At 41.6% G+C, this 12,363-nt stretch overlaps 1 protein-coding gene across 3 annotated transcripts in view; it reads left to right on the top strand.

Moving 5' to 3' along the window:
• The window catches only part of RIN2 (Ras and Rab interactor 2), a 114,370-nt gene that overhangs the window by 30,482 nt on the left and 71,525 nt on the right, over positions 1-12,363 (top strand). The window lies entirely within an intron of this gene.

Genomic DNA, 12,363 nt, shown 5'->3' with positions numbered 1-12,363 from the left:
GTGTCTTAAAGGTATTGGGTTTGGCCTCTCATGTATTAGCCACTTCAAATAGAAAAATCTTTTGCTTTCTTAATCTCCATAATTTAGCAAAAAGTAATCACTAAAATATGATGTTTTCATCAGAATAAATTTGCAGAAGGGAAAAAAATTAAACATGAATTATTTTGCATTTACATAATAGATACTATCATTCTAAAATAAAATGATCTATTAAACATAACTGATACATCTAGAATAGCAGACTAGTAAAAACTATAAACTGCTCCAGTATTATAATTTGACAAGTAACATTTGATAATTATGAACTTAAATGCAAATTTCCTAATTATATTTAATAGTCTTTAAAATACTGAAATGGCTAAAAGATGCATGTTTTCTTTTCACTGAAATACTATAGAGCATCGAAGCATCCTTTTCAAATTACCTTGCTATCTTTTATGTCCGTGTGTGTATGTGTGTGTTGAAAATGTAAAGGTGGCATTTCTGAGCACTCAAAAGTCAGGAGATAACAAAGTTAGGGTTGCTTATCTAACTCTGTCCTGCATACGAGTAGTATCCTTTACTGCATGCTACTTCATGTAAACAAACAGAATCCTGAAAGTCAATCATATACAGAGTGTGGAATTTTCAAAATCATTCACTATTGGCCTATCACTATTGGCCTAACACCGGGATCGGAATTGTCTTCATTGAGAACCAGCCAAAGGCCATTACTGAGCCGTATCCAAACAGAAAGAGTGCTATAAGTCATCTCTTCGATTGAGTTGAACCACTGGATTCCTGACAGGGCAAGAAAGGACATGAATATAAGAGAATAGTTAAAAGTGTTTTCAGGCTAACTAGATAGGGCATGGGAATTTTAGGTCAAGATTTTAAAAAGAAAATAGCGATTTGCGGGAGCTTGAATTTTTGAAGGTCCAACCGCAGACACCTTAAAAATAACCTTATTTTTTCATGTGGTGGGTGCCCTGGACTTTCTGAAAATGAGGCCACATTTTGAAATGTCCCTGGTTGGGCACCTAGAAACTGAGGCACCAAAAATCACTAGCTATTTCTGAGAATCTTGACCTTAATGCTTGAGTAACATATTGGCCATTCCTGCTCTCAAAATAGAATGGATTACTTACAGAGCCTGCCTTCAGCCCAGTATTGAATCTCCCTTTCCTCAGACAAATAAGCTGTGGCCATTGGATGGCCAACGCTTGTGAAAGGATGCTGCTGCTCTGTGGATGTATGCTTCATTACACCTCTAGTCTCTGGTCCCTGATTTTATTAGGTTGAAGTTGTTGCCATTTTGTGGTCAGTCTAGGGACAACAGGAAATGATGACTCTTTGGAGGCTTAGACAAGAAATGACACATCGTAATCTGAGGACGTCTGTGTCAGTTCTGGAAAGTTACTTAAAAACTTGGTTTAAAGATTGGTTTAAAAATATAATCATCCATAGGTTTTATACCAGGTATCGGCAAACTTTGGCACGCGGCACGTCCGGGAAAGCCCCTGGTGGGCCGGGCTGATTTGTTTACCTGCCGTGTCCATAGGTCCAGGCCAGTGGGGGCTGCGGGAAGTGGCGCAGTCCGAGGGATGTGCTGGCTGCTGCTTCCCGCAGCCCCCACTGGCCTGGGACGACGAACCGTGGCCAGTGGGAGCCACGATCGGCTGAATCTGCGGATGCTGCAGGTAAACAAGCTGGCCAGGCCCGCCAGGGGCTTTCCCTGACAGGCCACATGCCAAAGCTTGCCGATCCCTGTTATATACCTTATAGGCTACTTACTACATGGAGTAGATTTTATTTATGTTCTCTATTTTTAATTCCTTGGAGTTTGTGTGTGTATGTGTAAAATAGAAGATATAGGAAATTACTGCTGATTTTGTGTGTGTGTGTGTGTGTGTGTGTGTGTGTACCTATATATATCTCATAGTGTACAGTGCTGAATTTAATTTTAGGTAAGCAATTATATACAGGTGCATAGAGAGAGTATAGGAACTGTTAAACTGTTGGTATTAGGATAGTATTATATAGTATAAGTATATGTAATCACTTAAAGCTAGATTGTGGAATTACCATGAGACCAAAGTAAGCAGTGTCATGTAATTGCATTGCCCTAGGAACAGCTCAGGTGCTTGCTTCCTCCTTGGTGTGGGAGGAGGTGGGAGAGAAGTTACATGTGACATCACTATAGTCAAGGCTCTGCCCAATGCCTGCCCCTAACTGCGCACCTGCCCAGGAAGGAGAGTAGTTGCCCCATGGGAGCTGCTCTTCCCGTTCTGCGATCTGTGATGCAGGTACCCCATGCGGGGGAGTAAAGGGGCACTTACATAGGGGAATAAGACAGTTGCATAATTTGAAAGAATGAATATAATCTCTTTCTGCAGTCAGAAAACTGACGGAAGTTGGAATCCTTTTAATATAATTCTCTTACTTTTGCTTGTGGATACAGCTGTACTAACACAATGTAACGTTTGAGTTAAGAGGTCTGTTAAAATCCTGGCACCAAAAATAGTTTTCATACTGAGGCCCTTAATTGATAGATATTCAAAGTGATACTGTGTTTGGTTGCATCAATGTGCTGCTTAAACTAGCCCTTCAGCTGACCTCCAAAAGGAAATAATTTCAAAGGGAAGAGTTTAAGTTTGCCAACATCCAGATAAGGACATCGTAATTAGACAACCTAGGGCTTTGTGGATTAGAAATAAAATACAATTCTTTTGATGGGGCAATGCAGTTGCACCAAGAAAATGGGAAATAAAATGTGTGAGGCTCATATGATGTGATTACGATCTGAAGTTTTGAGTCTGTCTTTTAATTTACCCTGAAGAGCAAATCTGATTTTTTTTTAGAAATGTTCCTTCTCATTAAAAAGAGTTTGAAAAATGTATCTAGCCTACATTTTCTTAAAGGTAGGGAGCTTTTAATTTAACCCTCAGAAAAAAGATTCACTGAAACTGAGTGCAGCTTTGTTGCTGGGGTCATTATTAGCATTTTGTTAATTTAATTTAAAAAAACCCCATATTTCCTCTTTATTGCTGTAACATTCTTGCTCTGATATGATATGTGGTGGTGATTCACAATGGCCTATTAGGTACATAAATAATACTTCCAGACAACCAGCATATGTTTCTGTACTGAGGTGGTGAAGAATATATTTCAGCTACTATATCATAACCAGACACTGGATAAATGGAAGGCAAGGGGCCAGATTTTAAGATGAGTAAACGATTATAACTCCAGTGACCTCAATGGAGCTATGCCAGTTTGCACGTGCTGAGGATTGGCCCTTATAGTTGGGATTATTCTTCCATGGTAGGGAGTAACAATCATTATTTATTAGTGGCAGTGCAGCAGCTCCTAGTAGCCCCAGTCATGGATCAGAGGCTCCATTATGCTAGGCACTATGTAAACTTAACAACAACAAAAGATAGTCTCTACCCTGACGACGTCAAGTAGCAAAAATGGGATCTAGAGTGGAATTTTCAAAAGCACTCAATGTTGTCTTCCAAGGTAGAAGAGTTAGGTGAGTGCTGAGGGCTGCCGAAGATCCCACCGCTGATCTTTGTGAGCCAGTTGGGGTGGTAGTGGAGTTTGACAGTAAAATTGTTACTTTGTAACAATAAAAGAAATTTCAGTATCGAATGCTGCATTTGCACTGAATTTTTCTCCATTGCTTCAGTGTTTAGTTCAGAACTTTCAGATACCTAGCCTATGGGCTGGATCTGGGCTGCTTGATATATATTATCCCTGTAGCATATTCGATTCTGTGGAATTTTTTTTTTTTTTTTTTAAGTTTCTAGCTCTCAGGGCTTGTCTATACTTACCGCGCTGGTTCGGCGGCAGGCAATCGAACTTCTGGGTTCGATTTATCGCGTCTAGTCTGGATGCGATAAATCGAACTCAGAAGTGCTCCCCGTCGACTCCGGTAATCCTGCTCGCCGCGAGGAGTACGCGGAGTCGACGGGGGAGCCTGCCTGCCGGGTCTGGACGGCGGTAAGTTCGAACTAAGGTATGTCGACTTCAGCTACGTTATTCACGTAGCTGAAGTTGCGTACCTTAGTTCGATTTGGGGGTTTAGTGTAGACCAAGCCTCATAGTGTCAAAGGAAAGCTTACACTCACTTCATATTTGTATCTCAGGGCTTGTCTACACTTCCATTTTATAGCGCTCTAACTTGCTGGCGCAGGGATGTGAAAAATCACCCCCCTGAGCTCAGCAAGTCTGAGCGCTTTAAAACGCCAGTGTAGACAGGTTCCGAGCGCTGGGAGCCGCCCTCCCAGTGCTCAGAGCTAATCCCCTTGTGGAGGTTGGTTACCAGGAGCACTGGGAAAGCTTTCTCCCAGCGCTTGTGCGTGACCACACTCGCACTTCAAAGCGCTGCCACGGGAGCATTCCCGCAACAGCGCTTTGAAGTTTCCAGTATAGCCATGCCCTAATTCAGTTCTGTCTTCCTGAGTCTGCAGACAGCCTGAAACAAGGGCATTGCGAGGGTGTGAACTCATCATCTCCCCCATTAATGTGATTGGGGTGTAAACTCCAAAGCCAATGCATGCACTTTACTTGCTATTGTTAATGATTTCATCACTGGTCATTGTATCAGATGGGGTTGAGAACCAGGTTGCAGTAAACCCACAGGTTCCAGGAATTGGTAGCTCCTGCCAGGTAGGGAGAAGAAAGGAGGAGAGATGCAAAGACAAACGGAGGAGAGAAACATGAAGGAGGATGTAGAAGGGAGAGAAACACAGAACAAAAATGAAAATGATTCTAAAGATGAGTTTATTTTCCCAATGAGGAATGCTAAATGAGACCGAATAAATAAGTGCTAACTAAAAGTACAGGACCTACTCTTCCCTGGATATGTGCTTTGGGATTACTCTGACTTTGGTTACTGTTAGACTAGGTCGTGTAGCTTTCCAGGCTGGTCTGTCTAGACTCAGAAAACTAGGTAGAGCTCCATTATCCTCTGTTCTTGTGTGCAGTTTCCAGTGATGTCAGGGGGAGTTGGATGCACTGATTGAGGCATGATATGGCCTCATAAGTACCTGAAACCTAGAAAAAAGTACTGAATAGACTCTGTTCAGAGTTAATGGATTCTACAAATGTTGGAGTTTGCCTCACTGGGATTATCTACAATACACGACCCTAACCACAGTACAATGTTCTAGTGATGTAAATGGGCTTTGAATCAGGAGCTGTGTGGAGTTAGCAAGCTAACTTTTTTTCACAGGTGGGTCTCCTATTCAGGCGAATACACATTCTCTAACTAGCTAGGGTTAGGTAGGTCGACGCAGGTAATATAAACTACATGTTCAGTATAATTAGATAATACAGCTTGTATGTATGTAATTTGTTAACTGAAACTATTGGAGCTTTATGCAGTACTGTTGTTCTGGTGTGTGTTTATCGCATAAAATGGGCCAAAGCTCTGCTGGTATAAAATGGCATAGCTCCATGTAGTCAGAAGCATCATTTTTCTTTCTTTGTCTATCTCTAAATTTCAAGTATTATCGGTGGAAATATTTTTTGTTGGTTTGTGTATGTACAATGAAGTGGATATTTGCTGACCTTTATCAATAAAGATCTAATCCTTCCAAGCCTATTGATAGTCATTGTTTCCATGGCACCAAGGGAGATTCCACTGGCCTTCATTAACACTCTTCATTGGAAAGATCATTAAATTGGACACCATTTCACAACTACAGTGTGACAACTGCTTCATTGTTGTAGGAAAAGAGAACTAAAGGATTTGACTGGTTTTTGGAAACATTTTAAATTAAAAAAAAAAAAAATCTCTGAACTCAGTGGACTTTGCCTTTATTAATATTACATTTTTAATTAAAAAAAACCTCTTAATAGCCAGTTTCATTATTTGTAGCTTTCAAAAGACATGCAGATATGTTCAGATTAGAACTAACTTTTTATTTCTTAAAAACAACACATTTACACAGATGAATAGATTAGTTTTTTAACAAACCAACTCAGCACCTTTTTGTTGCGTTCCTTATTAATATATTTTGTATAATTAAGGTGTTGCATGAATTCCTGGAACGAGTTAAAGCAGAACATTCTAATCTGCTATTCCTCCTCCTCCTCCAACATTCCTGCACAACTAAGGGCTCCTGTACACTTAAAATGTTACAGCAGCACAGCGAGCCCCTGTAGTGCTTCAGTGTAGACCCAACCTATGCTGATGGCAGGGATTCTCCAGTCAACGTATCCATCTCCCTAAGAGTCGATAGCTAGGTCGACAGAAGAATTCTTCCATTGGCCTAGCACTGTCTATACAGGGATGTTAATTGGCTTAACTATGCTGCCCAGGGGTGTGGATTTTTCAGACCCCTGACCACCATAGCAAAAATAACCAAATTCCCTAGTGTAGATCAGGCCTAGGTAGCACTTTGAGATTGTAGTCAGCATGGATGGTAGGGGCACTAGTCCTTTCACTACAGGTGGAAAAATTCACTCTGCACTGAAATTAGAAATATCTGATTCAGCAAAACAATCAGGCGTGTGCTTAACTTGTATTTGCATGCCTTGGCTTTTAAGCTTCTGCTTTGCAGTCATTCCATAATATGAGCAAATATATTTTTTGGCCTGAATTTTCATTTATGCTAAGAATCTCTTGACATTGCTTTAGCCATGTGTAAGGGCCAGAAAAGTGGAGTGAATTATAGTTGCACCTAGTTAAGGCTTATTTACTCTCAGGCTGCCTTTAAACCCGATCTGAATGTGTGAAGTGCCTGTTTGAGTGAGGAAAAGGAGGAATTGTAAACATCCTGGGCCTGATTCTCCCCTGTGTTCCACCAATTTTATATGGAGGTAACTTCACGGAAATCAGTGGAGTTGCCCTGGGCAAAAACTGGTATGACAGAGAGCAGAATCATATTTAACTGACACAATTTAAAAAAATATAATAAATATGCATACGTTGCATATAACGTAATAAATGCTTAATTGTATATAGTGTACCAACACCCAGAACAAATCAGATCATTATAACCACTCTCTGAATTTTTCTTTTGGCTACTTACTACCCAACACAAAAGTAAGCCTGCAGAGATAATACTCAAATACGTGAGTAAATTGTGTTTTACCCTTTCATGAGGGCTTTTTTCAGACTCTGTTTAAAAAAAAAAAAATTCCATATAAATGCCTTATAAACAAATAAATATAAACCCTCATCTCTGTCTACTGTATAGCTTCAATCTGATTTTATGGCTCTTGTCATGACCTAAACATAAGTTTCCATGTTTAATGTTTTTCTCAGTACTTCCTGATCCAATCAACGTACTTAGCAAAATTTGTTTTGTTTTTAACTGCTAGTCCTGTCATCTCTTCCCAGGATCTGAGAGCCAAACTACATTCTTCCCTTCTCATTGATTGTCACAAGGAATCCAGGTTCTGTAGGCCAAATTAATCCCTTTGTTACATCTATGTCATATTCAGCTAAACCATGACTGAGGCTGCACATGTGTTCGTCAGGGCATGTTTGAAGACAAGGGGATTTCACAGGTGTAACTGCGGAGAAAATCCCAGTTTGACTTTCAGATCTCAGAGTGAGTTTATGGGGTTGGCAAGTAAGAGAAAAAAATGGAGCATTTCAAACAGAGTACATTTGATCCGGAAAGTAGAGAGATACAATAAGCCGAATTGCACAATGGCATTTTTCAGAGCAGAACAGCATTTAGTGTGTATCTATAATTAATGGGAACTACACCTCTACCCTGATATAACGCTGTCCTTGGGAGCCAAAAATCTTACCGCATTATAGATGAAACCGCGTTATATCAAACTTGCTTTGATCCACCGGCGCACGCAGCCCGTCCCCCCACGGAGCGCTGCTTTACCGCGTTATATCCGAATTCGTGTGTTATCGGGTCACGTTATACCGGGGTAGAGGTGTATCTGTGTACGTACCTTTTGTCTACCCAGCTGGAAGGTAGGATCGGTAATCTTGCTGTTTTCGTGTTTGTGAAAGTATGCAGTGCATTACCTGCATTGTAACCCATAGAGCTGTTGGTTCCTGAAAAACAGAGGCAGATGTTATCACTGACATCTTACCTGATTCCTGGGTGCAGATGCAAGTTCTGTAATTCCTGGATGGCTCCTTCCCTCCTGCTAGACCAGGGATTCTCAGACTTTTGTTACTGGTGACCCCTTTCACCTAGCAAGCCTGAGAGTGCGACCCCCCCCCTTATAAATTAAAAACACTTTTTAATATATTTACCACCATTATAGATGCTGGAGACAAAGCAGGGTTTGGGATGGAGGCTGACAGCTTGTGACCCCCCCATGTAATAACCTCACGACCCCCTGAGGGGTCCCGACCCCCAGTTTGAGAACCCCTGTGCTAGACTATACAATTACAAGTACTGCTTTTCTTTGGCTGTCTAGAATCTGGACGTGGGGGGGGGGGGGAGGGGGAGAGAAAAAAAAATCTGCTTTGTTGATTCCTCTGAAATGCAATGCCATAAACTACATCTTCTCCTGGATGTCCCAACATCCACTCAAGCTCTGCATTACGAAAACTGAACTGCCACCTCCTGCTTCTCAGTTACAGTAAGGGCCAGACAGGGTAAAGGCTTAGTGTAACTGAGACGTCTGACCTTTGTCTTGGGGGAAATAGCAGAGATTTTCACTGTGTCTTGTGATTGTTTTTTTTATTTTTATAATTAATAGTAGTGGTTTTGCTATCAGAGGGGTAGCCGTGTTAGTCTGTATCCACAAAAATGATTTATGGATATTTGAAATGGTGGCCCTGATATTGCAATCAGATCCACTAGTACAGGCCCTTGTACCAACATAGAGCCCCACTGACTTTAATAGACATCTGTACTAGCAGACCTGAATGCAGAATCAAGTGTAAGTCTGTACTCACTGCGTCTAATTGAGATAAAAGCTCATTGCTGGCAGGGGCAGCATCTGTGTTTTGTACAGCACTGAACTACATTCTGAATGCTGAATAAATAAATAATACATGTATTCTATACTCATCTGTTGGCCAACCTAGGTTATTGGGAACAAACCACCTGATAATGCCTCTCCTGATTGAACTCTGAGTCCAGTTCAAGGTCACTATACTGATTTTCAAAGCCCTACCTGGTCTTGGCCCTGGCTGCTTGGGAGACCGGGTCCCCTTTTAGAGACCATGACCTGATGACAGCTTCGCTGCACTGGCAAAGTGATGCTGTTGACAAACATGGGAAGACCCAAATTGGCAGGAGCTGGACCCAAGGTTATGGCATTTGCTGCTAAAAGAAATAAGCTTGACCTGCTACTTTTTGCATATTCTGAGCTAAATTCAAACCCCACCTCTTTCACTTAGCTTTCTTGCACTAACTCTTTCAAACACAGCAGCATCTTCCCGCTTTACATAAAACCAAACAAACAGTAACTTGCAGCTTGTTCCTACCGGTAGGGCTGGGGGATAAATGTTTATTTAATTTTGTGCATTTGTTTTTATTGCTCATGGGAGCAACTGTATTAAAACCTAAGTAGGTAGGTAAGTGTATAGAATTGTGGTAGCAGTGCTATCACTCAGGCCCCATAGCAGCAAAATGCGTAAGCATATGTTTAAGTCCCATTAAAGTGAATGGGATTTAAGCATGTGATTAAAGTTAAGCTGTTAGTGGTTAGCTGAATTGGGGACTTAGGTCATAATGGCACTTCTATTCTTACAACTCTCTCTGTACATCAGCCTTTTAGCCAAAATTTCTCTTGCTTCATTTTAGCACTAAAAATATATTTTTTTAAAGTTTCATTAAAATCCATTGAGCCATTTTTAATGATATGGGTGTGAATGTTTTTCACCAGTTAAGAAGCTTTCCAGATCTTTTTTGCACTCTGTCTCTAACGATATGTCTACACTACCTGCTGGATCGGCGGGCAGCGATCGATCCAGTGGGGATTGATTTATCGTGTATAGTCTAGCCGTGATAAATCGACCCCCGAGCGCTCTCCCGTCGACTCCTGTACTCCAGCGCCGCGAGAGGCACAGGCGGAGTCGACGGGGGAGCGGCAGCAGTCGACTCACCGCGGTGAAGACACCACGGTAAGTCAATCTAAGTACGTTGACTTCAGCTACGTTATTCACATGACTGAAGTTGCGTAACTTAGATCAATTTCCTCCTCCCTCCCCCCCAGTGTAGACCAGGCCTTAGGCTATGTCAATGCTGCAAATCGGCGGTGGGATTGCAGCTTGCATAGGCCCAACAATCTAGTTAGTGTGGCTAAAAATAGCAGTGAAGAGGTAGTGGTGGGCTTCAGGGTTTGCTGAACAAGCCCACCTGGAACCTGCGGTACATACTTGCATTTCGAGCCAGGGCTGAAGACTGCACCTTCCCTGCTATCTTTAGCCATGCTAGCTAGACTAAAGCTAGTGGGGGTTTGCCTACATGAGCTGCAAAATCATATCTTTGATTGCAGTGTGGACATAGCGTAAAATAGGAGGCTAAGATTTAATGAGGAAACCTTTTTCTCTTGTTGCATTTACCTGTTGATAAGAACAGCCACAGGACCATTTCCTTGCTTGTGGGTTTTCACAGTGTTGCACTAAAATATTGATTCATAGATTCCCAGGCCAGAAGGGATCACTATGATCATGTAGTTTGATCTCATGTGTAGCGCAGGCCATAGAACGTCCCAAAAAATAAGTCCTAGAGCAGATCTTTTAGAAAATTATCTAATTTTGATTTAAAAATTGTGATGTAGTTGTCTCAATGGTTAATTACCGTCTGTTTAAAAACTTATGCTTTATTTCCAGAATTCATGAGACTTCTTTCCTAATCTCTTGGTTATACGGTTCCATTTGTGCTATCCTTTTAGGAGAAAGGCAGTTGCCGCTGCTAAACTGATGGCTTTTGTTCTTTACCTACTTCAGCCTGTTTTATACCTTTATTTGGGTAAATGAGTGTATGATCAAGTGTGGCTCAGTTCATTGTGAAATGCTAGAGTATGCATGGAGCTTACTCTGGACAGATGAAGCTGTTTCTTTCTCTGGCAACTGGGGAGATGAAACAGGATATTTTAAAGGAGGAATGGGTGTAATTTAAGGAGTCTGTGCTTTTCACAGAAACTAAGGTTTGGCTGATGTATAAAGTTGCCCTTAGTGCTGGATCTTGAATAGAGAGGCGTATTTGGAGCTGAGAAGTTCTGCTTTAATGTGAAGCACAAAAGGAAATATACATTATTATTATTTTATTTATTATTTAGAAAGATCTGCTAAAGAGGATAAGGGACTGGTCTGGAAGAGGAATTAAGAGTACTGTAATTGGTTTAACAGAAGGTTTTTGAGTCAGTTTTTGGGGGGAAATGTTGAAAAATCAACTGAGTTTGATCTTGGGTTTTCCGGTACACTTTAAGGTGTCCGCTACCTTGCTGGGAATTTGTTTATTATAAAGTCCTTCGTCCTTGACCTTGGTCTTTGCCTTTTTGGCTCCATGACCAAGACCTTGGGGGCTGATCTTTCCTCCAAAGCTCCTAAACACATTTGGGGTGTGTATGTGTGTGGAGTGGTGGTGGAGGTGTTAGCATGACAGTAGCACCTAGAAGCCCCAGCTGAGACCAGAACCCCACCGTGTTAAATGCTGTACGTGTACGTAGTAAACTCTTTGGGGCAGTCTCTTGCTATCTAAATGGAGAAGAGGGACAAAGGTTGGGAGAAGGGAAGAGGTTTTAGTCCCATTTTACAGATGGGGAACTGAGGCACAGAGAGATTAAGTGACTAGTCCAAGGATCACTCTTTAGTTCCTTACTGAAAAAGACCCTTATTAGCATCAGCCAGGAAATATAAATAATGAAATTTAAACAAAACAAATTAGGCCTTACTATTTAAAGAGAGCTCTGTCAGAAACTTAAATCTCTCTTAAAATTAGAAAAGTTAACCACATCTCTTTAAAGAGAGTACCTGCTTCTAGCTACTCCTGGGGGTATGTCTACAGTGCAAGCTGGAAGTGTAAATTCCAGCTCAAGGAGATGTACCCATGCCAGCTCTGATTGAGCTAGCATGCTAAAAACAGAAGTGTAGCCATGGTGGCACAAGTGGTGGGAGGGGACAGTCTCCCCAGGTATGATCCCATCCAAGACACTAGGTGCATAGCAGGGCAGCTAGCCCCTCCCAATATTCATGCTGCTGCGGCTATACTTCAAGCTACTGTGCTAAAAATAGATCAGAGCTAACATGGGTATGTCTTCTTCCGCTGGAATGTACACCTCCACTTTGAAGTGTAAAAGTACCCTGGTAAACCAATCAGGGCTGCCCAGAGGATTCAGGAGGCCTGGGGCAAAGCAATTTCGGGGGCCCCTTCCATAAAAAAAAATTGCAATACTATATACTTGTGGGGGCCCCTGCGGGGCCCGGGGGAGATTGCCCCA

The sequence above is a fragment of the Malaclemys terrapin genome, chromosome 3 (genome assembly GCF_027887155.1).
Source record: "Malaclemys terrapin pileata isolate rMalTer1 chromosome 3, rMalTer1.hap1, whole genome shotgun sequence".
Lineage (NCBI taxonomy): Eukaryota > Metazoa > Chordata > Testudines > Emydidae > Malaclemys > Malaclemys terrapin.
This window is presented reverse-complemented; position numbering and strand designations above follow the sequence as displayed.